General features: G+C 37.6%; 1 long non-coding RNA gene across 1 annotated transcript in view; it reads left to right on the top strand.

Annotated features, from left to right (window-relative positions):
- The window catches only part of LOC138689460 (uncharacterized), a 72,969-nt gene extending 57,163 nt beyond the window's left edge, over positions 1-15,806 (top strand). The window contains exons 2-3 of the long non-coding RNA XR_011328288.1: positions 1,951-2,025; positions 13,142-15,806. This is a non-coding gene — a long non-coding RNA (uncharacterized lncRNA). The remainder of the gene's footprint in view (positions 1-1,950; positions 2,026-13,141) is intronic.
- Positions 15,807-24,079: the final 8,273 nt, after the last annotated feature.

Genomic DNA, 24,079 nt, shown 5'->3' with positions numbered 1-24,079 from the left:
GGGTATCACATTGTATCCACTAGCTGTGGTGTAATTAACAACAGAAAGCAAGGCAAGGGTGAGTGAGGCCTGGTATGATACCAGAAAGTGCTTAAAGTGAGCAGCATGCTGTTTCGGGCCTTGTATTCACTGCCTCGCATAGCTGCAAGTACCCAGCTAAGTTATTCCAAAATCCCCAAAGCACATTTGGAAAGACATGAGCACTTCATTGATTGTAACTGTGATTGAGAACAACTTGTCTGGGATTAAGCCCTTATACTGAAACTTTGCTTAATTTTTTGGTCCAATGGTAATTTTTGAGGTTTCTTCATGGTTGGGTTAGTTTTTCAGAGGAATCTATCTGCTGTCTATACATGAGATTCCTGCATGTGTGCGTAAAGAACACAAATTCTCATTCTAATAGCACACCCATAATTTGTCTACTACATTTTCAGTGAAGCCTCACAGCTTTCGTATAGAACTACAGCTTTGTGACTGTGTGGTTTATTCTTCCTGGGTTCAACAGACTTGAAGCTGTGTTTCAGATTTCAAATCAGCAAGACAGTACAAGTCATCATGGTGAAAGTTTGGATTTTGCTACCTGGAAAATGCTTCTAAAATAAACTTTTAAGGTTTCTTTCCTTGTCTCCTATGAAATGTTTAAGGAAAACCCATGTGCTTCTTTTGCTTGAAATTAATTTGAAAAATGTAAGAGTCCATTCTGCTTATCCACATTTAGCATAAAAACCACAAGATCAAACAATTAGAATTGCATCTCAAATGCATGTGTTTGCTAAATGAATTTAAATGTAACCTTGATTGTCTCCTCCTTTATGTTTGGATCCTGACTGTGTAAATAGTGCTTAGATCAGGGCATGAAATAGTGCCAATTTCATCCTGCCTTTAGTGAAATTATCACGATCCTACCAATTTAAGAGTAAAATAAGGTGTGTTATTTACTGTTTCCATACTTTGTGTTTTACTCTTTCAGTACGACACAACTAACAACAGAATTGTACATTACCTCACACAAACCCAATTCTTAAAGACTAAAGGACTTACACACTTACAGTAATTGCCTTAAAGGCATTTTTATTTCATGCTTATAAAAGATTACCTTGGCTTTGAAAACTTGATGCCAGTATACAAGGCTATTTATTTACATTCCTACTTAAAATTAAATTATATTTGTGTATGCAAATGCACTATGGGGGAGGGTTTAAAAAACTGGCAAATAAATCCTGGTGCACTCAGAGGTAGAAATTATTATCCATTTATCCATAATGATTAACAGTTAAAATGCACTCTCTGCTGTTCCCTGTGTCTCAGGAAGAACAGAAGCTTTTGTTTTCCTGAAATAAAAAGCCACATCTCTTTTTACAGTAAATGCTTTAAAAGGGGGGCATGTCACTCTCATGGCACAAAGCCAGAGAAATTTAAAATACACCCATCACATACTAAAGAGTAAGTTAAATCCATAAGCCTTGTTTATGAGACATTAACACAAATATAGGTTGAAAAAAATATGAAATTATACTTTCCTGATATGTATTAACTTGCATGGGGTATTGCAGAGGGGGTACATACAAGCTTTAAATACCACCTCAAAAGTCTGGGTGTTTGAAAAAGAGCATGATAAGCCCTTCCAAGGGCGGGGACAGGCCCCAATAAAATGGTACAATATCACATATTTTAGAAGCAACATTTTTTGGTTGGCCAATATGTAAGAATAAACAAATTTAAAAAAAAAAAAACCTGAAAAATGTAACCAGATGACTTTGGAAGCATTTAACCATCCATAAGAAGAACAAAAAATCCTGTTACAAATAAAAATGAGCCATCAGGCAACATTAGGGCATATCCACTTGCCCAACTGGTATTATAAGCATCTCTTGGCACTAGCAAGGAAGAGAGGATGGGTTTGATTTGGTTTTCTTTTTTTACAGAATGATTTTGCCTTTTTTTATTTAGGCTTCACACTTTTCCTGGGGCCTCTGGGCTCCTGTCCAGGCCAAGATACTTCACAATTGACTTTGATTTTCTGAGGTAAGTGATCTGTCACTTTCAGAGCAGTTATAGGAGGGGTCAGGAGTGAGGTGGCGCGGTATGGCCTCACTGGCTCCTGCCTCTCTGACATTGTACAAGCTAATGCAATGTGAAGTAGCACGTCTAAATAGCCTGTCAAACTTTTTTGATGTTAGCAAACCCACAGATGGGATTCATTTCCACACTGTTCAAAAAACGTAAATGATACAAGGACATTAAAGAGCATTAAACTACTTGATGACATTTTGGTCACATTAATGAAAAGTGGCATTTATAAACTACTACAAAAAAGTGGGGGTTGGGGGAAGAAAAGGGAAAGGGAGAGGAAAGGAGAAGTGAGGAGGTGAAAAGGAATTAAAATCAATCAAAAAACCCCCAAAGGGACCTGGACAGTCTCTGGACATCATCAAAGAAATTAGGACCTTAAAATGAAATAAAACCCAGAGAGAAATTTTCCACACGTGTGTGCACATGTGTGTGTGTCTGTGCTGTTGCTTGGGTGTAAAGGCTGCACCCAGGGACCTCTGAGAAGGAAGTGTCTGTTTAGGTCTACGTTTGTGTCTGTTCACTCATAGTGGTTAGTAGCTTCCTACTTAAGGCATCCCATCAATGGCAGTGACCAAAGTGTTGCTGAATATAAGAAAGGGTATCAAAATCCAGCCTCACCAGCTTAGTCCCACTCAGCTCAGGCCTAATTTGGCATTTAGTGACTTACACAAAAACATCTCCCATGTCATCCAAGAGCATGAGGTCACACTGTAGCCTATAAAGCCCCAAGGAACTCTAGCATGCAGATGAAGAGGGTAAGAACTAATGGCAAAAAAACATTTGGAGATTTCCGAGATCCATTTCTGCCACTTCTACAACCTATTAGGCAGGCTCAAATAATGATTGGGACCCATCTGGGTATAAGGGTTAAACAGTTGCTGGTTCATCTGCTAGAGCAGCAGAGGCCTTGGAGCTGGCTGCACCAGGATGCCAGCTTTGCTGGGAAGAAGGGGAGACAGGAGACATGCTGCGCTGGCTACGCCACTGCCACTAGCAGCCGCAGCATATTTTTTTCCAGCGTTTGTGGTTACATTAATTGTTAACGACAAAGGCAACCTTCACTCTGTGTGGTTTCCTGCCCATATTTGGATCCTTTACAAGGCCCCCCTTTTTCTTCCTCTCCTCCCCCTCCCATCACCCCTTCCCTTTCTCTGATAGGAAATGCAACCCGAGATGTGCGAAAAAACAGTGTGCATATTGTCATTTAATTGGCCCCTTGCTCAGGCTCATCGGGCCTCAGCGCGTGTGCTGTAGGGTGTCTGCTCCACAACAGGAAAGAATAAACCCAGACTCAAATCATAGGAAATTCATCAAATATGCTTCTTAGAGTTCTGTCTTTCAAGGTCTGTTTCCCTGCCATATGATCTCTATAAACCAAATTACTGCTGGCCTGAGTACAAGACTGGAGGCGCCTGGGGCTAACGTATAATGAATGCCAAATGCATGTGACAATAGACTGATCATGGAGAAGAATTGAAAATTTTTTAAGTAGTTCTTTTATTTCATTTATAAAAAGCAAACTGATTACACTTAATACATTTAAAAGGAGCCAATCATTTCCCTGCAGTTCCAGACCTGCGTAACAAACCTTTTAGATCAACCCCATTAAACAGCTAGGACACAAGATACTTTTGAATAAGGCTGAATAAAGTATAGAATAGAAAATAAAATCAAAAATACGTCATTTTAGTTTGGGAGGAATGTATATGTTATTGAATTAGCTCAATTTTTCCTTTTACAAGCCTTTGCGCATGAGGATTCTACCCTTCAACTGCAACGCAACAAGAGGGTAAACTCCTTCTGCTGGGAATGTATTATCTCAAAACTGTTGGACTCTAAAAAAGTGAGAAAGCTGCTTAAAGGCTAGACTGATGTAAGATGAATTATTTTTATTAATTTGTGCAATTAGCAGTCAACCAGAAATTTTTATCCCTGTGTTGCCAATTATTCTAAATAACCTAACAAGTTCAAGTGTTGCTATTGCAGGATCACAGGAAATGTGAAATCTCCAGAAGAAAATACGTTATACTCTCTACTGTAGACAGAGGGTAATTAATATTGCTTTTTACATTTTAGAAAATACTGCGCTTAGAACTGCAAGTCAACTAACGGACCGTCTATAACCTACAAATGCTTCCATATTCACAGACATCAGCAGTCTTAAGAGTTACAAAAAAGTAATAATGGATACATATTAATAGATGACATTTTGTCCTTTGGAGAGTATATTTTTTAAAAGGGCTAAGGCAGCAATAGTAGCTCCTCTAAAAACTCTAAATGCTATGATTGTTTTGTATGAATTACAGTGCTCATATTAATTAAGGAATGTTTGGTATATATAAGTATTTGATACATACAGTCAAAGAAAAAAATAGCCCGTCTTTTAAGTTGACATTTAAAAAAAAAAAAATCACATTGCTGTTTGAAGGTTTGGAACTGGTTAAATACAAGATTATTTTAACCACATTTCAATGAGGAACATGAAATATGGTCCATGAGGTCATGCAATTCAGCAAAACATTTTTTTCCCTTCCTTTTTTTTCCTGGTTAAATAGAAACAAAAGCAAAATTGCCAGAATACCTCTTTAGTCATATTTTAATCAAAGTGCTTAAGAAAACTGCCTGTAGTGAATAAAAAGTTACATCCCTAGGGCACTCTGTCAAAAGAATCTAAAGAGGCATTGACCTACTCTTGAGAGCAGTAGCTGTGTTGGACACATCAGGAAGACACATGGACACTTAGGTCTCAGTCCTTATTCTGGAGAGCTGCTGCATGGACTGAGGAGATGAGAGACAGGAAAGAGACGAGCTTGCAGGAACAAGACTGTAATTCTGAAATCTAACTCTAATATAAGTTTATTAGATGGAGCAGAGCAGTATTCTTTTTCATAGGTATTGTGGGTATCTACATTGCTGCAGAGAGCAGGTTCTGTTCTTCTGTCAGTGTTAATCAGTTGGAAATAGCTCTACTGACATTAGTTAAAATTAACCAATATGAAGCCACCAGCAGTGAAATGTGGATCAGTGCTAGAGCCTGTATTTGTAGTGTTCTTTTAAAGCACTATGGGAAATGTTTGCTTTGGTGTGTGTAAGCAAAGGAAAAGCTTTTTCAAGTAACGAAACAACAAAATCGTACTGTCTCTGTTTTCAAGTTGAACAAGTGAAGAATTTTTCAGTTTCAGGTATTTATTCCTTCTTTAACCTGGTCAGAAAAACAGGAACTAGCAAGTATAGAATATTTGTCAAATACTTGTTTCTGATTTCTTTATGCAGGAAGCCAAAAAGTACATGTACGCAAACGACTAGTCACTCTGGACTATAGTGACAGCCATTACATGATTCACATTCTTCATATTTCCCACACAGCCATTTATATACAAAAAGGAATATCAATGAGCTGCTTATATAAAACAATGCAAAACAAGCCAAAAAATGACTATAAATTATGTTTTTTAAATGTAACAAGAGAGCAAAATACTTTTGATGAAAAGTTGCTATCTCTCACAAAATCTCTTCCATAATTTTAAAACAGCTTTGCTTCCTCCTTGCTGAAAGCTCTTTCAGAACTTTGTCTAAATGTATTCATAACTAATTTATAACAATTTCATCTTGTACAGTATTTTCATATTCATCATCTGATTTACCTTAATGTCAGTAAACATCCTGTTTGAGCAAATTTAGGACTGACAAGTCAGCAGAATAGAACTTTTCTCTCCTGGCCACTGCTGGAATGAATGTAGGACCACTGTTTGCCCTGGAAACAGGGAGGACAGAGAGAAAGTCCAACACATCATCTGTAGGACCACGTGGTTGGGACACTAATCCCTACACAGCCACCTCAGTCAGGTCACTCCTTCTGTTTACTGCCTATGAGGTGTGGGATGTTTAGCTCTAAGCTCTTCTCACACTTAACATGCTCTCGCAACAGTGTATGGCAGTGGATCATGAACTTGCAGCCTAAGAGATATTTAGAGCAGGTACTCAAACATTTTGTCTACACGTGTGGCAGATTGGTGCATTTGAGATACAAGATTGCCTAAGGCATCACTGAATCCATAGAGATTTGGACAGACATTCAGATGTATCAACAACAGCACAGTACAGCTGAAAAAGCTATCATTACATGGAATTGCCACTTCAGGCTTTGACATTCTTTTCTACTTATATACATCCTCCTGGCAAATTAAACATATAAATAGCAACAGAAATAGCAATCTTTAAAAACAAATAATCTAGATTATCTCAAGTATACTTGGTCTCTTTCTTCAGGAACACATACATTTACTTTCTGGACATAATAATCAGAAGTAGAGAACTTCATATTGCTTGTGTATTGCATTCTAAGTAACTGTGTTAAACGAGTATGACTAGGGGTTAAAATTCAAGACCTCAAAGCTATAAGTAACAGAATGGAAGTTGCCTGCATAAACTTCATTCAGCCTCCTTGTTTAAAACTTCACTTGTCAATTTTCTACAAGATCCTATGTCAAAGAATACAAAAGATTACTGGTTCAGCAGAATTTTCCTTTCCCCTTGTTGTTCAGTGTACTGCCTCTGACTATATAGAGTATTGTCCACACTGTGTTTTGGAAAAAAAAAAAAAAAATTAATTCTCTGTGGACTTCTGGTGATACTTATCATTACAGTATTCCACATAAATACATCTCCATGAGTGGAAGGAATATTATCAGCTCTTAAAGATGGAGAACTATAGCACAGAGATTAAAGGTCTCCACCCTACTTCAGTTTTAAATATGAGGGTCAAAGTACCTGATTTAGATGATTTAGCACTATATATCACTCAATCATTTGCAACTATGCATACTTCAGCAGATGAAAGCACCATGTCTCAAGTCAGAGCCCCAAAAAAGAAGAAAGATAAATAATGACTCCTTAAAAGCATAGTTTGATTAAGATTTGATGAAAACGCTATGGTAAAGAAAAAAACAACAATCCTGTGCCATAACCAAGAAAACATCCTTGTATCCTTGCACTCCTCTGCTACATCTACTGAATACCTTGAACTGCCACAACTGGAATACAAGGCAGGAAGTCTATATATTAAAATAAATAATAAATTCTATGGGATATATCTATGTACCTTAGATACCAAATATTTAAAACTGGTTGATCTGTGGAAAAAAAAATAAAATGGTCATTCACTACTAATCAGAACCAAAGTGATGGGCTACTCCTGTGTGAGCATAGCAGCACCTTGAAATTAGGCAGCTGCTTGTCATAGGGAAATTAAAAAAACAAATTAGTACTTAAAAGCTGATTTCAGCAACTGGAAGATCATCACCCCCACCAAATGCCTTTTCAGTAGGTATCTAATCCTGTCAGGCTTTATTGAGCTTCCTCTTATTTCACTTGGAATTCCTTGAAATACAGTCTATGCCTACTTTTCTAACAGCTCACAGAAGGACCTCTAAAGCATCAATGACGGAAGGGCGACAGTCTCATTTCTACTATTCTTCTTTTCCTGAAAATACATGCACAAAGTCATTTGAGAAACAAAGACTTGAAGCAGTAGAGCTTAGAGGCCCAAATGAAGGTTGGGACCCAGCTGCAATACATACTGTCTGAACACATTGTTGAAAGAAACTCCACTCCAAAGAAATTTCACTGGCAAGGCAAAGAAAGCAAAAGTTAGCAAGGAAACCAAAAGTGAGAGAAGAAACTAGACGAAGCTGTACATCAGATGACTGGCACTTCTGGGAATAGGCTCTAGGTTTACTGAATCCTTGTCTGCTGCTGTTGTTGACATCTGGCAAACACTGGGGTTTTGAGAGGGGGTGTGTTTAGGTTCTTAAAAAAAAAAAAAAGGAAAAAAGCTCATACAGTTAAGGAGAGATGCCTGATTTAACCATATATAGAAATGATGTTTTCATTAAAAACACTCAAAACATTCACAACTATACCCATTTTTTAAACAGAAAACAAGTAAATTTAATTCCTCCTTTAAGTGTATAAAGGGCTGCAATGTTAACTGTAGTCATAATCTCAGCCCTGATAATGTAACAAATAACTTTATCATTGCTAATACTGATAAGATTTAGCATACACCTTAAAGAAGAGTAACTATTGTTAAAATTTAGCTTTTAACAAAGTTATAAAAATATTGCAAGAGCAGCTATCATGCATTAAAGTTTTAATGGCAACCATTGAAACAGTAACTTTTGTATAGCCTCATTCTGGAAATTCATGAACCATAGATGATTAAGAAAGAAAAATCAAAACCTGCCTACAGGGGAAGGAGTGTGGAAGTTAAAGAGTTACACACATGCAAAAATCCAAATGACTCAACAAATACTGTAAGAGCGCCAAAAAATAGTTTAGTTGAACATGTGTGCTTCTTGTTTATGCAAGCTTTTCAGAGAATGTTTTTCATAAAAGAGATGTAGCACTGTTCAACGCTCAGTCACTGTGTTTCTGGGGATATGTCTTGGCTGCACTATGATCAAGAGTTTAGACTGCTACTGAAGGAGGAAACAATTCTCTCCTGAGGCAGTTATGATTTAAATCTCCTATTAGGGTAGAGAAGTTTGTTTTATTCTACTTTTTTCCCTCCTTTTTTTTTTGCTGTTATTGGACACACGTGGCATCCATCAATTTCTTCCTGCACATTTTGCACGCAAATACCAACAGATAGAAGCATGGTCTTGCAGCTGCAGGACAAATGCATGAAAACATCAATTCTTAAAGGCCAAACAATGCAGAAAAAGTATTAGAAAGAAGCTCTAACAAATCATTAATGCAAACATCCACAAAATCCATGGTCATCAGATGAACATTTGATCAGAAATGACAGCACATAGATTTGGCTATTTATATTATGATGGGCTGAGGAACAAAAAACAGGATTTCATTACGTACTACTGAATGCTCAGTGGGTTTCAGGTTGCTTTACCTCATTGGAGTCATTCCATGTTATTATTATATAAATAGAAAGTAAGTTAGAATTTCTCAGGAAGAAGGAATCTTTTTTTAATTTTATCCACTGCTTTTAACACCCACAAGATTTTTTTTCCTGCTTGAACAATTGCCCTTCAAAAGCATTCAGTATGAAGTGATGCTCTTACTCATCATACATTCTTCAAAGCATATACTAAGTAGTCCTAGTGAAACCCTGTCACTGCTCACCCCCCTCAATTCCCTGTTGAAGTCGATGAGAGTTTTGTTACTGAATTCAGTGAAGGATTTCATTCTTTCTCATTAGAGGTATCCAGACACCACAGGCTTTTGTTTGCCAAGATCTAGTTTCCATTTTATCCAAACCATCAGAGCTCAGGGAATAGGCAAGGTCAACTCCCTAATGAATGCTGAGACCAATTTGCGTATCTCTCAGTCAACTACAGAATCGTGCTCACCCAACTCTCAGGTATTCTTTAAAGTATTTTTTGTTTAGATTTTAAGCATTAAAATCAGACAATGGGACAAATTCTGTTTCTAGTGATCTTAACATAAATTTAAAGGGCCTGTATTTATACTGATGAAAAATAAGAGATAACAGCTTTATTCCTTTCTTTGTGACAGGGACACGTACACAGCTTGAAAAGCTACAAAGTGAAATTTACTCAGCTTATCTAATTGATTACCCCAATTCTTCAACTAACTTGTACCTAGAACACAAGTAAAAATGGCTTTTCTGGAAAACACAGTTCAAGTACACTAGTTAGTCATTAAGAAGTATACACATCTCTGTACACAGCCTGTATCCAAGTGCTTTGTAAGTGAAGTCCTCCAATACTTAGCTCTGCACATGAAGAAAAGTAATTGTGCAATTGTCAATTTTTCCTTGTCTTGAATTTGAGAACCTTAGCCATAAAGATGGCTTGTCATAGCCTGTTAATTCACCCAGACAAACTAGCTGTTTTATACATAGGGTTAATCAGTGATTTCATAGCCATTTTGCTTCCAGAAGTGTCATATATGTAAGTGGGTGAGGCCACCCACATGGTCCAGTGTTGTGGTCTGGTTGCTCTGTTGGAAAAAGCAGTATAAAGTCAGTTTTTTGGCTTCTGCCAGTGCATCCAGATGATTTCAATTTGTTAGGATTCCACTAGAGCGGTCAGCATTACTTTGACAAAGCTGTGCCAACAGACAACTCTTTCTGCAGCCTTCAGATTTTCAGTACACACTGAGACCAGGCAGAGGTGCAGAGCTATGTGCTTTACAATCCATTACGCATATGGCTTCTTAAATTTGGGTCCATTAGGTAGGTCCCATATATACAAGTGTTTATTATGTGGCTTACACATGATAAACACTTTACTGAGCTCAAGTTTCTACTGATGGAGTAAGGAGAGATTATGACAATAGCTGTACCTTAGGGAACCATATATGGAGTTCATTTTTAAGTACAGTTTAGGCTCCTGAAACTTACAGTAAGACATTAGACTGAACTTGACCATTAGTAGTCAAATCAATAAGTGCCAAAAAAACCACCTGACACTACAATTTTTATGCTTGTTTCCAAGTGACTTAAATTTCATAGGTAGGACAGCAATACCACCAAGGTCATTCTTTTTTTCAACTTATGTTTGACAACCCTACCTATAAGGATGAAAAGTCCTTTGGATCATAGGAGATTATCTGTTGATCACAAAAAAGTTTAAGTATTCAAAAGGTGCTCCTTGAATTTTCTGATGGAGTTTTACTATACAGTAAAAGAGAGGAAATAGTCTTGGCACTTCTTGTGTTCCTGGTGTTCAGCAAGTTAACCATCAGTGTGAGTCCAGCCTCATATTGGCAAGAATCTCACGTTCTCAGAATTTCCATCTACTAGTTTCTATTTTGTTAGAGAGATGGTGTGTGAAGAACAAATGGGTTCTCTTTCTAGACATTCAGACTGTTGTATAGGTTGTTAAATCATCAGAGGCATTAAGTTTTTTAAAAGTACTCAGGACTAAGACTGCAGTGTATAACATATAAGAAATATTTCTTAGCTAAGTACTGTATGTACTTGGAAAAGCAAATAACATTGCTGATGTCCCTGATTAACTCATTACCTGCAACAAAATTTCAGTTTTGGAACCAGACCCCAAGTAGCAGTTTACTACTTGGAATTGACAGCAAGTGTCCTTCTACCTTCACCAAAAATGTAAAGATGACTTATAGAAAGTGAGATGTTTCTACAACAAAGTGTAATATACAAGTTGAGTGCCTGGACAGAGACAAAGATCATTTCATGACACTTTATTTCCAGCAGTCAGGGAACAAACCCACCAACTAATAGTAACCCAACTGGTAGGCACACACATACTTTCCTGATTTTTACTAAATTTATGGGCTTCCTGAGCCAACTAAGAATTTTTTGTTTACAGAACTGCTAAAGGCTTGGAACATTTTACAGACCTAACACTGAATTGATACTCTACCCAAGTTAATAAAAGTCTGATGCGTAATATAAGTGGATTTTACTCCCCAGTAACAACTTGACCTATTCAACAATAGGAAGCCAGGATCATCTCAATGTCTTTGCATGTTTCTTTTGGAAGACATGGACAATAAGTAACTGAGATCACTATGAATTGACTGTTGTATGCAGCAGCAGAAAGGACCAAGCAGATAGTAGCTCTCCTTCTGACTCAGCAAATATCGAGCTGAAGTCCAAACACAGTGCTAACAGACAAAGCTGTTATAGTAGTTCAGTCTTGTGAACAGTTAGAAACTGAAGGTTATGGACTCTATAGCTTCTGTGGCATCTTCCCAAAATTAACTGGGGAAATCACTGGTTTCAGGATCTGAAATTCTGCCACTTGTAGGAGATATGCAAAGAACAAAACACATACCCCATATCTTAAACAAATATGAGAAAATCATAGGCTACAAAGTCAAAATATTATCTTTCCAGCACTGTAGAAACCCATATACTAGAAACTATGCTACTAGCCAATAAATCAAAGTATTGTTCTTCACATATGTAGAAACTAACAGATATGCAGATCAAGTCACCCAAACACACAGTAAGTTCTTCTCAGAGCTGATGCTATAACTCTAAGCACCTACCAACTGCAATACACTGCTAAATTCTCTACAGTTTCAAGAGATTCATGAAAGGTCCTGATTACTTCTGTGTTCACAGTAAGGCAGAAGCGTTCATCCTTCCTGAAGTCATTCACCACTTATCTACACTTACTTTGTTTAGTTTACTGCTCAGTAAAAAAATATAAATTGGTAATCTGTTTATTTCAGATAAATGGACAAACCTGGCCTATGTTTCATTAGCAAGGGAAGATTTTCTTGCAAGTGTTCTCATCTCACTGGAACCAAAGAGCTGCCAGCTGCATAGAAAACCTTGTTTAAAGAAATATCATTTGGGGAAAACTTAAAATATGCCTACATCCTTTCCGCCTCTTTATGTGTATTTAAATAAGCAGCAACATAGCAAATTTGAACTCTTAAAATAAAATTCTGAACAATGTAATTTCTATATTTAGCATACTAGTAGTCTCATGCCAAGATTTAGTCTTTGAAATATTTGCTGCATACGTACCCCAAACATGTTACTACAAGAAGTAACAAATATGTAACATCTGGCATTTTTGTGTTCCAGTCTTGAAACATGAAAAGTAAATGAGGTATTTTGCACAGACTAAAAATGTACGATGCCAAATAGTAGTACACCCAGGCTTAGGTTAGGAAATGATCTAATTGCTAACACAGGCCATTCTCCCATCTCACGAATACAGAACTTTTCTGAAAGCACTGAACCCCAATTAATTTTTCAGCCAAGCCTGTCTGATCTACTTTGTGGCAGCAAGCCATGAGACCAGTGGAGTTCACTTCTTTTTGTTCGCAGGGGACGGAAATGTTTGTCATCTTAAAGGTCCATCCAACAGTTCCAGTATTCATACTAATAGAATTAAGTTAGTTTTAGTTGCCATTAAATAACATTCTATTCAAAGAGGAAAGGAACAAACACATTTTAAAGTACCTAGTCTTGACCTAACAGTGCTTGGACTTGAAAAAGATGATGAAGGTGCTATGCCAGAGTGTCTTTAATATGAAATATGATATTCTGCAAACTACCTTCTTCTAAGCTTTTTGCTTTTCTCTTCCATAGGACAGGGAAGGTACAGATGCTGTCAGCAGGGAGCGAAGTAAGAACATATCAGGCAGAAGAATCTGAATCTGGAAAAGCTGTATTCAGATGGTTAATACAACAGACTTCAAAACCAGCACAGACAGCGCATCCATCACTAGGATGCAAAAACAGAACCGATGAGGACAATTAATCTGTGATTTGTATCCAATAAAAATATAGGTAATAACAAGATAAAAAATTATTGAAAGCATAAAGAAGACAAACTGAATCCAAACAAACCTTAAGAAGAAGATACTCAGATGTTTAAAATTGCACCTTTGTCTAAAAGTTACAGCGCTGACCACTGCATAATGGAATGTGCACATTAAGCTTGTTTTCCAAGGATTTTTGTTTTAAATCCAATTCCACAGACTTTATTATCAATACAGTCTATTTGGAGCTGATTGAAAAAATTCTGCGTGATTTCTTGCCGGATACAAATCATATGCCTTGAATAAGGATTAGCTGGATAACTCACAAGTCCCCTAGGGAAAATATGTTGTACAGACTGCTCCTCATAAGTGGGGATTAATATCAAATCCCACAGGAAGTCATGCACTGCAGTGTTTGTTTTCATTTCATTTTATATTTACTGGCAGTTTATACTGTTCTTTCAGCTTGTGTTTAACAGACATTGCAGCATGACAGATTTTTCAGCACATGTAACATCATGTCTCACATTTTGGCCATCTGATAATATTTACTAGGTATAATTGTTGTCCAGTAGGTCTTACAAAATTGGAGATGGCATGAACTCAAATTTACCACATGGAATCTGTTCCTTTGTAGAAATTTTATGCTTAAAACATTTCCAAACTTAATACGGTATTGACGTGGCAACTGCTGCCACTGCTCACCATTAATCTCAGTGGTGATGTTCTCACCCTCAAGCAGCCTTCGCTCATTTTCTACTCTTGTTAAACCTGGATATTTTCCCCTGTATCTGTACATTCCCTATGACTTCAGCTTACAGCTTAGTTTATGTCATTTCTTGCCAGCTCCGATGACTCTTTCTGTACCTTTCCCCACATTTTCAGAACTTGGTTCTTCTTCCCTGTCCCATCACCAGCCTGCCCTTTGAGATCAGAAAACAACTTCTCATTGATATAACCGTGGAAAGGAAAGAATGTCATACAAAACAGGGTTCAATACCTCCCAACACTGATACTACAAAATTGTTTCCTTTTTCATAGCATTCAAACTAGAGGAATTGTTTGAGCTATCTAATCCAGAATTCTGCCATCAGCTAATTTTAGATACTTTTGTTGTTGGCTTATGCCAAACAAACAAATCCAATGCAGGGAATTTCTACTAAGAGTTTCCTCTGAACTCTTCCTTCAAAACCTGACTAGGTGTGATCTGCAGCACCATGATTGAACTTCAGTCAGCCCTGTTTTAAGTGGAAAGGGAAAGAGGGTGCAGACTAGCTGACCTCAAGAGGTCCCTTCCATTGAAATTCTTCTATGATTCTATTCATTAACTACAACCTGCCTAATACCCTAAACTGTATCTCTAATCATGAATTTGTGATTATAGCCATAGCACGATCTCATTTATTTAGTGAAGTCAGGTAAGAAGAGCCTGACGTAAGCACAGATGCATGAGCCAAAACACTTATTACTGAGGTTAAATGAAAAGTCAACCATTACCCTGCAGAGCTTCTCAGGAAAGGGAGGAGAAAGGGATAAAGTGATCGTACTACTGGTGCTTTTCTATGTACAATTTTTTGACATGGAAGCCTTTCTAGAAAAGTGGCAGTAGGGAGTATAGGAGAAGAGCTGTTCATTCACTACCAAGAATTACAGAGACTGTGAATGGATAGTACCAACTGCTTTACATACTAATAAATGCCAGTGCAGTAGACAAATCTTCCATCACATTACCTGAGGCTCAATGGTTTTAAGTCCCCATTTGACTTACTAGTCTTATCTTTATGAAATAATCATATGCACCAATGTTATAACATTGTATATACCACCCATGTCTGCACACATATTTATCATCTGAATTCTTTTAGGTTTACTCTTGTCATTTAAAGAAATGGTCTCTCTCAATAAACTGTCTTGGCCTGCATTACTGAAGAGCTACTGCTATTGCTACGTTGCACAGGAATCTGTTACCGCACATTTTGTATACGTTGCGCCTTCAGTATCTCCAGGAAAAGATCATGGAGGGATGGTATAAATCGAAATGCATTTGATTGATAAATGATGCGTCATCATACAGAAAATGTCCTTGCATCAAAAATGGAAGTCTAGCTGTCCATCCAGTATTGCAGCAACTGGCAAAAAACCTGTGCCTAGAAAGGTAAATTTTAGGATCTGGTAGTGCTTCTCTGCTAAGTATCTAAGTAGCATAGGCAAAGGATAGTGAAGGCGGTGACAGACTCCAGCATATGCTAACATGTCCTTAAGACTTTGCACTGCAGTTGCCAGCACAAGCTAAACCTCACATTGCATGCAAGTGCAAAACATGGTAGAAACCTTAAAAACATTCCTGTTCAGTAAGATCATGTGTGAACCTTCCCTGCAGTGTTCTTCATTCCATGACTGCTTGAAAACATTTGTAACATTTTATGTAATAGTTTCTTTTATTGTAAAAGTTTTTGTTGCAAACAATAAGTAGAAATCCTTTATGATCACCAGAGTTGGTCATCTATAGTCTTTCTCTCATTAGTGTGGAAAACACCCATTAAATGCTTCAAATGACATTGATTAACCAAATATAAGGGGATAAAGGAGGGAGGCAAGGAGGATGCAAAGGAAACACTGCACCTGTCTGAGCAGTAGTTTGCATCTAAAATATTAAATGTTGCCTGTGACCAATCAATGTTAGCATTACAGGAAAGCCACCTACAGGTAGAGACAGTTTTATTTGCTCCTCGCAGGTTTGAAGTGCGGGTTGGCTTTTTAATTGTTTTTCCACAGTTGGATTTTCTAGTAGCAATTTTAACCACAACCCTTAGGCATTAGAAAATAATTGGATACAGGGTTGAGAAAATACATCCATTCATCTACACATTGTCAAAATATCTTGGTTTGATCCTATAAAGACACGTAACAATATTCGAGCCTTGAAATTGTTTATGAAGTAATCAGCATTTAATTTGTTCTGTTCAGATTTTAATTATATACCATGTGCCTTCCTGAGAAGACACTACCAGAAGTATAGCTGTCAGATGGAAATTAATTTGCTAGTAGATGACCACATACTTCATGAATTATACATGAAACTTTGTCTCACGGTGACTGTTGCTAAAAGACTCTTTCATCACTCTTATGTTTAAACAAACCACAATAGTTTTTAAATAAGTCTGATCTGCAGTAAAGAGATTATGATAAAGTGCTAAGAATGACTTCTAAAATAGTATCTGAGGCACATTTCATATTGATGTGTTTTGCTGCAATTTGGGTCACATTCCTCTGCTCTTAGTTGTTACCAGAATGATGGGCAGACCATTGCATTCACTTTCAAATACAACATTGATAGCTGGATTTACATTTCTTTTTAAGACTCAGCTTTTGCAAACAAGCCTTAGATTTCAAACATAATTCTGTTATTCAAATGGGAGAAGAGTTTGATAGCTATGCTAATCACTTTTATCTGAGAAAACATAACTAATAGCTTAGTTTACATTTGCCTGCATTTATGAGCATAATTTTAGCACATAATTTTATTGCACTATAAAACATAATACTGCATTAGTCCGCTCTTAAAAAAAAGTTACCTAAGAGTGATTTGCACTTAAACCTTCACACTACATTTAAATAACAGTATCATTTAAAAATTTTTACCTTTTAAAATCAATTAAAAAAAAAAATCTCATGTAACAATTAATGCTACAAGGCTATTTTCTGTAGAGATCATATTCAGTGAATGTATTTAAGGTAGTCATAGCCACATTGAACACAGGACTGTTTTGAGTCAGTTATTCTCATGTATAAATTGGACTGAATTAAGATAATTTGTTCTTACATTGCATCAAAAGAATCTCTTAAAGTTCTCCATCGCTGTATACATTAACAAATTATGTGGAAGAAAAGAGGAATGATCCACACAATTTTTATTTTTTATTTTTTTTAATGCAGCGTTTGCAGCACTGGAAACTGAAAAGGAAATAATGCCTTATATTTTAAGAGGGTCAGTTATTACTTTCAGTGGCACATAAACATAAAGAAAATATGCTCAAAAGAGGTCCATTTTTTAGTATTGTACTTAACATTTCCTCTTGGAATAGTCATAGCTAATAATGATATGAGAACTATTTTCCAGGACACAACTAAGCCAACTGACACAATATAATGATCTTATTACTAATAACATTTCGCACATACGTAGCACGTTTCCTCTCAGAATTTGAAAATACATGTACAAATTTAACCTTACTATTCCCTTGGAGGCAAAAAAGGAAGGTACAGAAATGCTAGATACTCCCTGTGATACCAAGAAAATACCTATGACAGAACCTGGATTTTCATGCAGCTCATTTTCTAGCTAGTCAAAGACCTCTTCTAAGCAAGCTCTTAAAGAGTCAACAATTGGTCTTGCAATTGCCTGCAGCATGCAATGCATTTTATCCCTCACCAAGCCCCTTCTCCCCCAAAATGGGTTTTCTTCTGCAGTATGGATTATTACCAAATTAATATCCCTGTTCCTACAAACAGATATCCAGAAAGTTAACCTTAGCCACATGAGTAAGTCCACATACTTTGTATCTTAAACATAAACACAGGCATATTAAGGGGATATTTTGTCTTCCCTAATACTACAGAAAAATTGTTTTGAAGTGGCTTGATTGCTTAGTGACTGCAAATTAAATTGTAGTACTAAGCTATATATTTAGTACTTGCTTTAATAAGGTTTTTTTATTTGGTTTTTTTGATTCTACAGGATCTTGGTGCTTGTGAAATACTTCATATAATATATCGCATTAATTGTAATATTAATAGGGCTCAATCATAGAGTTATTCCATGGCATTTACAGACTCTTGTCAGATTGAGACATTGAGAAATATGCATGCCAAAATGACCACTAAACAGAACCTTTTTACGTTGTATTGTAGCACCATGAATTCACAGTAAGGAAAAAAGGGAAGATTTGGACATACTAGTTTAAGAATAAGGCCTTCTCCCAAATTGAATCAGAGAAGTTAAAACACTAAGAATTTCTAATCCAGAAAATATAAGCTGTAAATTGAAAACAACACATGTAAATGCAGCTTTCAATTCATTTCAGTAAACAACGCTGTCAATTCTCAATTTTAGGTAGCTCTTCACCACTTTGGAAGAGAGAAAGTGTGGCCTAGCTGTAAATGTCCAAAACAAAACTGCTTAGATCCTGCTAATGGTCCGTTCAGCCCATACTGTTATGGAATATGGCACTCACTGGTGATGTTTCTGCCTCCATCAACTGTAGAGTTCAAGATTAGTTATTTAACTTAAGTCATATGAAATAAGATGAATTCCACAAATCTTTTCCTCTAAAAATCCAGTTTCTCAATCACATCATTTCACAAGAATGCTTTTTTCTATTTTTTTTAGAAAAACATAAAGTTCATAGCCTCATGGTTATGAAAAAAGTCTTGAAAACATGACCAAAAGTCAATTAACCAGCACAGAATAAAGCAAGCATATAGCAAGGAATGCAAATAAATAATTTGAATAAAAATGCATAATTCTATGCTCATGCTATGACTTCTGGCATTCAAATCCAAATACTTGGAATGCTAAATATTGTTTCAAATCTGTTACTGCTAATAATATCAAAACTGCAAGGCAGGTGAAGAATAGCCTTGAGTATGACAGCACAGGTTAAAAAGTGCTGAGCAGGACAGCTGGAAATGGATATTTTCAGTAGTGCAGAGGTAAAAGAACTAAAAGGTTTTCTCTCCCTACAGTAGCATGAGATTCTCTAAAAACTTCAAGACAGTGCAAAGTAATTTTTAAACTAGTATGGATGCGTGTGGCGTAAAAACTTCCTTCTGGTCCTTTCTCTTCCCTGTTACATCTTCAGGAAGGGAGAAAAAATGGAGTAAAAATCCTATTCCTATGAACCAATGTTCTTCCCTCCACAAAACTGGCTGCAGAGGCTAGTTAGACTGTTGATGGAACAACCACTCTGCAATGAAGAGTTTCTTCTGCTACATAACAACACAGCATACAGAATTTGTCCTTATCCACAACATGTTAGGCAGAATTGTGATGGCTTCCATGTAAATTTGATGTGAGAGGACATTGGGAGCGAGCTCTTGTATTTGCACAAATTTGTTCATATTCCTTCATATCTAATACTAGACATTTAATATGTAAGAATAGAAGAGTAGCCTCTTCCTTCTGTAGTCAGACTGTAGTGGTCAATGACCTCAAGTACAAGGGCACCATTAAATCTTCCACCAAAAGAAAAAGCATAATGAAAAAGCTAATGTCCAGAAGAATGGTTCATTTACAGATACACCAAGCATATCTTTTACATACGTATATATACACACACTATATATATTGTAAGGTATTGTAGACTGTATTTTTATTTTTTTATATATATATATATATATATACACACACCCCCCTTTGAATTCCTGAAAATTCCCCCACAAAAAGATTGTTTTACTCCAGAAAAACTTCAGTTTTATGTCAATGTTTCCCCATCCATATAAAAAGGAGTGACTGAATTTTTTAGATGGGGAAGGTTTGTTGACACTAGTATACACCCATTTTTGAGTTGTTGGACACCTTTTATTCACTTACCAACCCAAAGAATTAATCCTGGAAAACAGAGTATGGGAGTCACATACGTCAGCAGAAAGTCATGGAATTCCAATTCAAAACTCATGTTCCAGTGTTAATTCACATCATTGTATGCACCATGAAGTGGTGTTGATGGGATTACAGTGGGGAAAAAAACAGAAATAAGGGCAGACTATCATCCTTAAATTAGCTCTCTAGCTATATTTAACTTAAGCAAGTCCTGTACCAATTCCAAAGTCAACAAAATTGTACTTGCTCTGTGCTGTGACTGACATTGCCTCCATATGTCATTAAAAATTAGCTTTATTTCCTTAGGCATTTTATTTGATTGAAGGCTGAATTGCTTGAAAAATGGAAATGATCATTCTCTTCAGTACATCTTCAGTGAACAATGCTTCTCAGAGCTACTATCTTTCAGCACCATTAGCTTTTTTAAAATATCCATAATTACATGTCTAAATTGGTCATTGTTAATTAAGACATTTTAATTTTTATTATGAATGCTGGAACCCATATTTAAGGAGCAAGCCAGAAGCAACCTCACTGAGCAATTTTCACAAATATGAAAATCAAATTATTTTCTTTAATTATCACATAAATGGCTTTAACTTGAGAATATTGGTGACACCATTTAGTACTGAAACTATGGGAGCTTGGGGTGGGGCAGACAGCTCTACTTTTTACATGGTGGAAATCATTAGCTTGGAAACACGGCCTGCTGTTGTAGCGATTTGTTCAGCAAGTCTTTTAAAGGTCTCACTTAACAGTTCCTGGAAAAATTTATTAGAAACCAAAGACTTTCAGTTTCTAGGTCTGAATCTTAACATTGTCCTCCGTGAGCATTGTCTATCTATCACTCTCAAATAGCTTTAACATATGAACTTATAATGGGCCAACACTTTACTAAAATGAGGATCACAAGCATAATAAATTAACTTAGTGCTGACTGATACTTGGAGAGATCAAATGTCAGTGCCCCAAATAATTACAGTTTCACACTCGCATTCACCTGAGAAAATAAAATTATTTTATTCTATGAACACAAAAGATGAGGCATAAAGTTATAAAAGACTGGCAGCAAGATTACACAGGAAGTCTGTATCAGATTTGGGAGCAGAGCCTCAACTAAAGTGAAGATTCCAGAAACATTTCATCTTGGCGGGGGGGCGGGGGGGGGGGCAATTGTCCATTTAATTTGGTTTTTTTTCCCAAGTTATCTCCTAGATTCATTTTGGGTAACATTTCTATCATTTAAAATAATCAGACTCTAAGATAATAGCAACAGCATGTTTTCTGTCACTCCGATTTTCTCCTAGACTCAATTTTGTAACTGTGTTAAAAACTTTCAGAAACTCTGAACTTCAAAATGTATGCATTGCTAGACCTTGAACATAACAGCATAATACAATATTGACAGGATAATATCTATCTAAGTAGCTGTTTACTTAGCAGTTAATAGTTCATTCATTTCTATAAGAACTAGGTTCATGTCCGGACGATGATGAAGCTTCCAGTCAGAGAAAAGTGAATAGCAGCTGGAGAATAATAAGAATGTAAGAAAATTAGAGAAAAAGGAAATTGGGAAAGCCATTTTGTCCATGACGGGCCATCTAATTATTTCCTAAATGGGAAAATGCTTTTGCCTTACCTGGTTGGCCACTGTGCACATTCACCATGAAAAATGCTTCCTGACATCTGTTCTGAATTTTCATCCTATTTCCATATATGGTCCTTTGTCCTGTCATTTGTGTCAGCCTGCAAACAACAACATGAAATAACAGGTTCTAATCACTTAAATATTGAAATTTGTCCTTTTTTTTTCTTTTTTTTTTTTAAAGAAAAGTTTTCAATAGCATACTGTTTCCTCTGTCTCGGTTAAGTGTCTTCTAATTGCTGTCATGTCACAAAGTTCAGTAACACAGAACCAAACAGAGGTTTCTAACTGAGAGAACGTGGGCTTCAAGACACAAAGAGTGAAATTCAGATTTCCAAAGTGGAGATTAGGCTCATTGGAAACACTGATTACCCTCCCCTTTCCACTAGACAAAACACTTTCTAGCATGAATGCTAATTTGTGGGTCTGTCTTGCATTTCTAAAGTGCCCATTACTATTATTACTATCACTACTCTGGCACCGACACAAAGTGACTACATAGCCTGAAAAGAGGCTGAAGTTACAGGAGTACCTTAGGATAAGTCTCAGGAGTTAAAGTCTTTCTGCATTAACTTTGTACTAACACAGGCCAATGCCAGCAGGGAAGACAGTGACGCCTTCAAAAACCTCAGAGATTCACTGCAGGATGTACGTGCCTGTTTTGGTTCATATCCCTAGGAGAATCTAGAGACTGAAAGAAGCTAACAAGCACATGGATTATTCCCAGTGTTGTAGGTAGGATTCCAAATATTGGTTATTTCTGGGACAAGAAAATAAGGTTTGGAAAGTTGCCAATCAATCTGTTTTGAAGACTCTCTTGAGTCTCTCTTGTTAGATGTACCATAAAGAGACCAAGGCTCAAATATCTAGACCATCTTCCCAAGCTCACACAATTAGATTTGCAGTCCATGCTAATACATGGGTATATGGATAATGGAACTTAACAGCCACATTCCCATATGACGATGTGGTGAGTTGACCCTGGCTGGACATTAGGTGCCTACCAAGCCGCTCTATCACTCCCCCTCCTCAGCTGGACAGGGGAGAGAAAATATAACAAAAGGCTCGTGGGTCAAGATAAGGACAGGCAGATCGCTCAGCAATTACCATCACAGGCAAAACAGAATCAACTTGGGGCAATTGGTTTCATTCATTACCAGTCAAATCAGAGTAGGGCAATGAGAAATAAAACCAAATCTTAAAACACCTTCAGCCCACCCATCCCTTCTTCTCAGGCTTAACTCCACTCTCGATTTTCTCCACCTCCTCCCCGCAGCCATGTAAGGGGATAGGGAATGGGGGTTGTGGTCAATTCATCACAGGTTGGCCCTGCCACTCCTTCCTCCTCAGGGGCAGGACTCCTCACTCTCTTCCCCTGCTCCAGCGTGGGGTCCCTCCCATGGGAGACAGCCCTCCACAAAGTTCTCCAACTTGAGTCCTTCCCGCGGGCTGCAGTTCTTCATGAACTGCTCCAGTGTGGGTCCCTTCCATGGGCTGCAGTCCTTCAGGAACAGACTGCTCCAGCGTGGGTCCCCCGTGGGGTCACAAGTCCTGCCATCAAACCTGCTCCAGCCTGGGCTCCTCTCTCCATGGGGCCACAGGTCCTGCCAGGAGCCTGTGCCAGCGCGGGCTTCCCACAGGGTCACAGCCTCCTTGGGGCACATCCACCTGCTCCAGTGTAGGGTCCTCCCTGGACTGCAGGTGGAGATCTGCTCCACCACAGACTGCAGGGGAACAGCCTGCCTCACCATGGTCTTCCCCACAGGCTGCACAGGAATGTCTGCTCCAGCACCTGGAGCACCTTCTCCCCCTCCTTCTTCACTGACTTGGGGGTCTACACAGTTCTTTCTCTCACATATTCTCACTCCTCTCTCAAGCTGAAGTTGCTGTTTTGCAGCAACTTTTCTCCCTTCTTAAATCTGTCATCCCAGAGGCACTACCACCATCGCTGATGGGCTTGCCCTTGGCCAGCGGCAGGTCCATCTTGGAGCCGACTGGCATTGGCTCTGTCGCACATGGGGGAAGCTTCTAGCAGCTTCTCACAGAAGCTACCCCTGTAGCTCCCCCCCCACCCTGCTACCAAAACCTTGCTAGGCAAACCCAATACAGAAGACAAGGCTTAAATAAGCAAGTATTTTTACTGAACTGAGACTGGCATGCAGGTCAGCTTGCCACAACGTTTCACCAAGAAACTCAAGATAAGCCTGCTGAACCTTGACTAAGGTCAGGGTTTTGTTCTGCCCCCCCCCCCCCCCCCCTTCCCCAAAAGGCTAAATAAACTTAACATGAAACCTGGTGATTAGTATCAATTTCAGATAATCTACTTGGTTGCAAAGTAGTCATTAAAACATTTTTATTGTTCTCTGATATAAGCCTATACAATATATGTTATTGGCTAATCTCGCAAGTTAAATCCACATAAGCATCTCTAGGCCTGATTTAATGAAAACATAAGTTTCACACACAGTATATAAATTATCTTGTGCCCGGTAGCTGACAGCATCGTTATTTTACTTCCC

This window comes from Haliaeetus albicilla, chromosome 16, assembly GCF_947461875.1.
Source record: "Haliaeetus albicilla chromosome 16, bHalAlb1.1, whole genome shotgun sequence".
NCBI lineage: Eukaryota > Metazoa > Chordata > Aves > Accipitriformes > Accipitridae > Haliaeetus > Haliaeetus albicilla.
The sequence above is the reverse complement of the archived record's forward strand: the minus strand, read 5'-3'. Positions and strand labels throughout refer to the sequence as shown.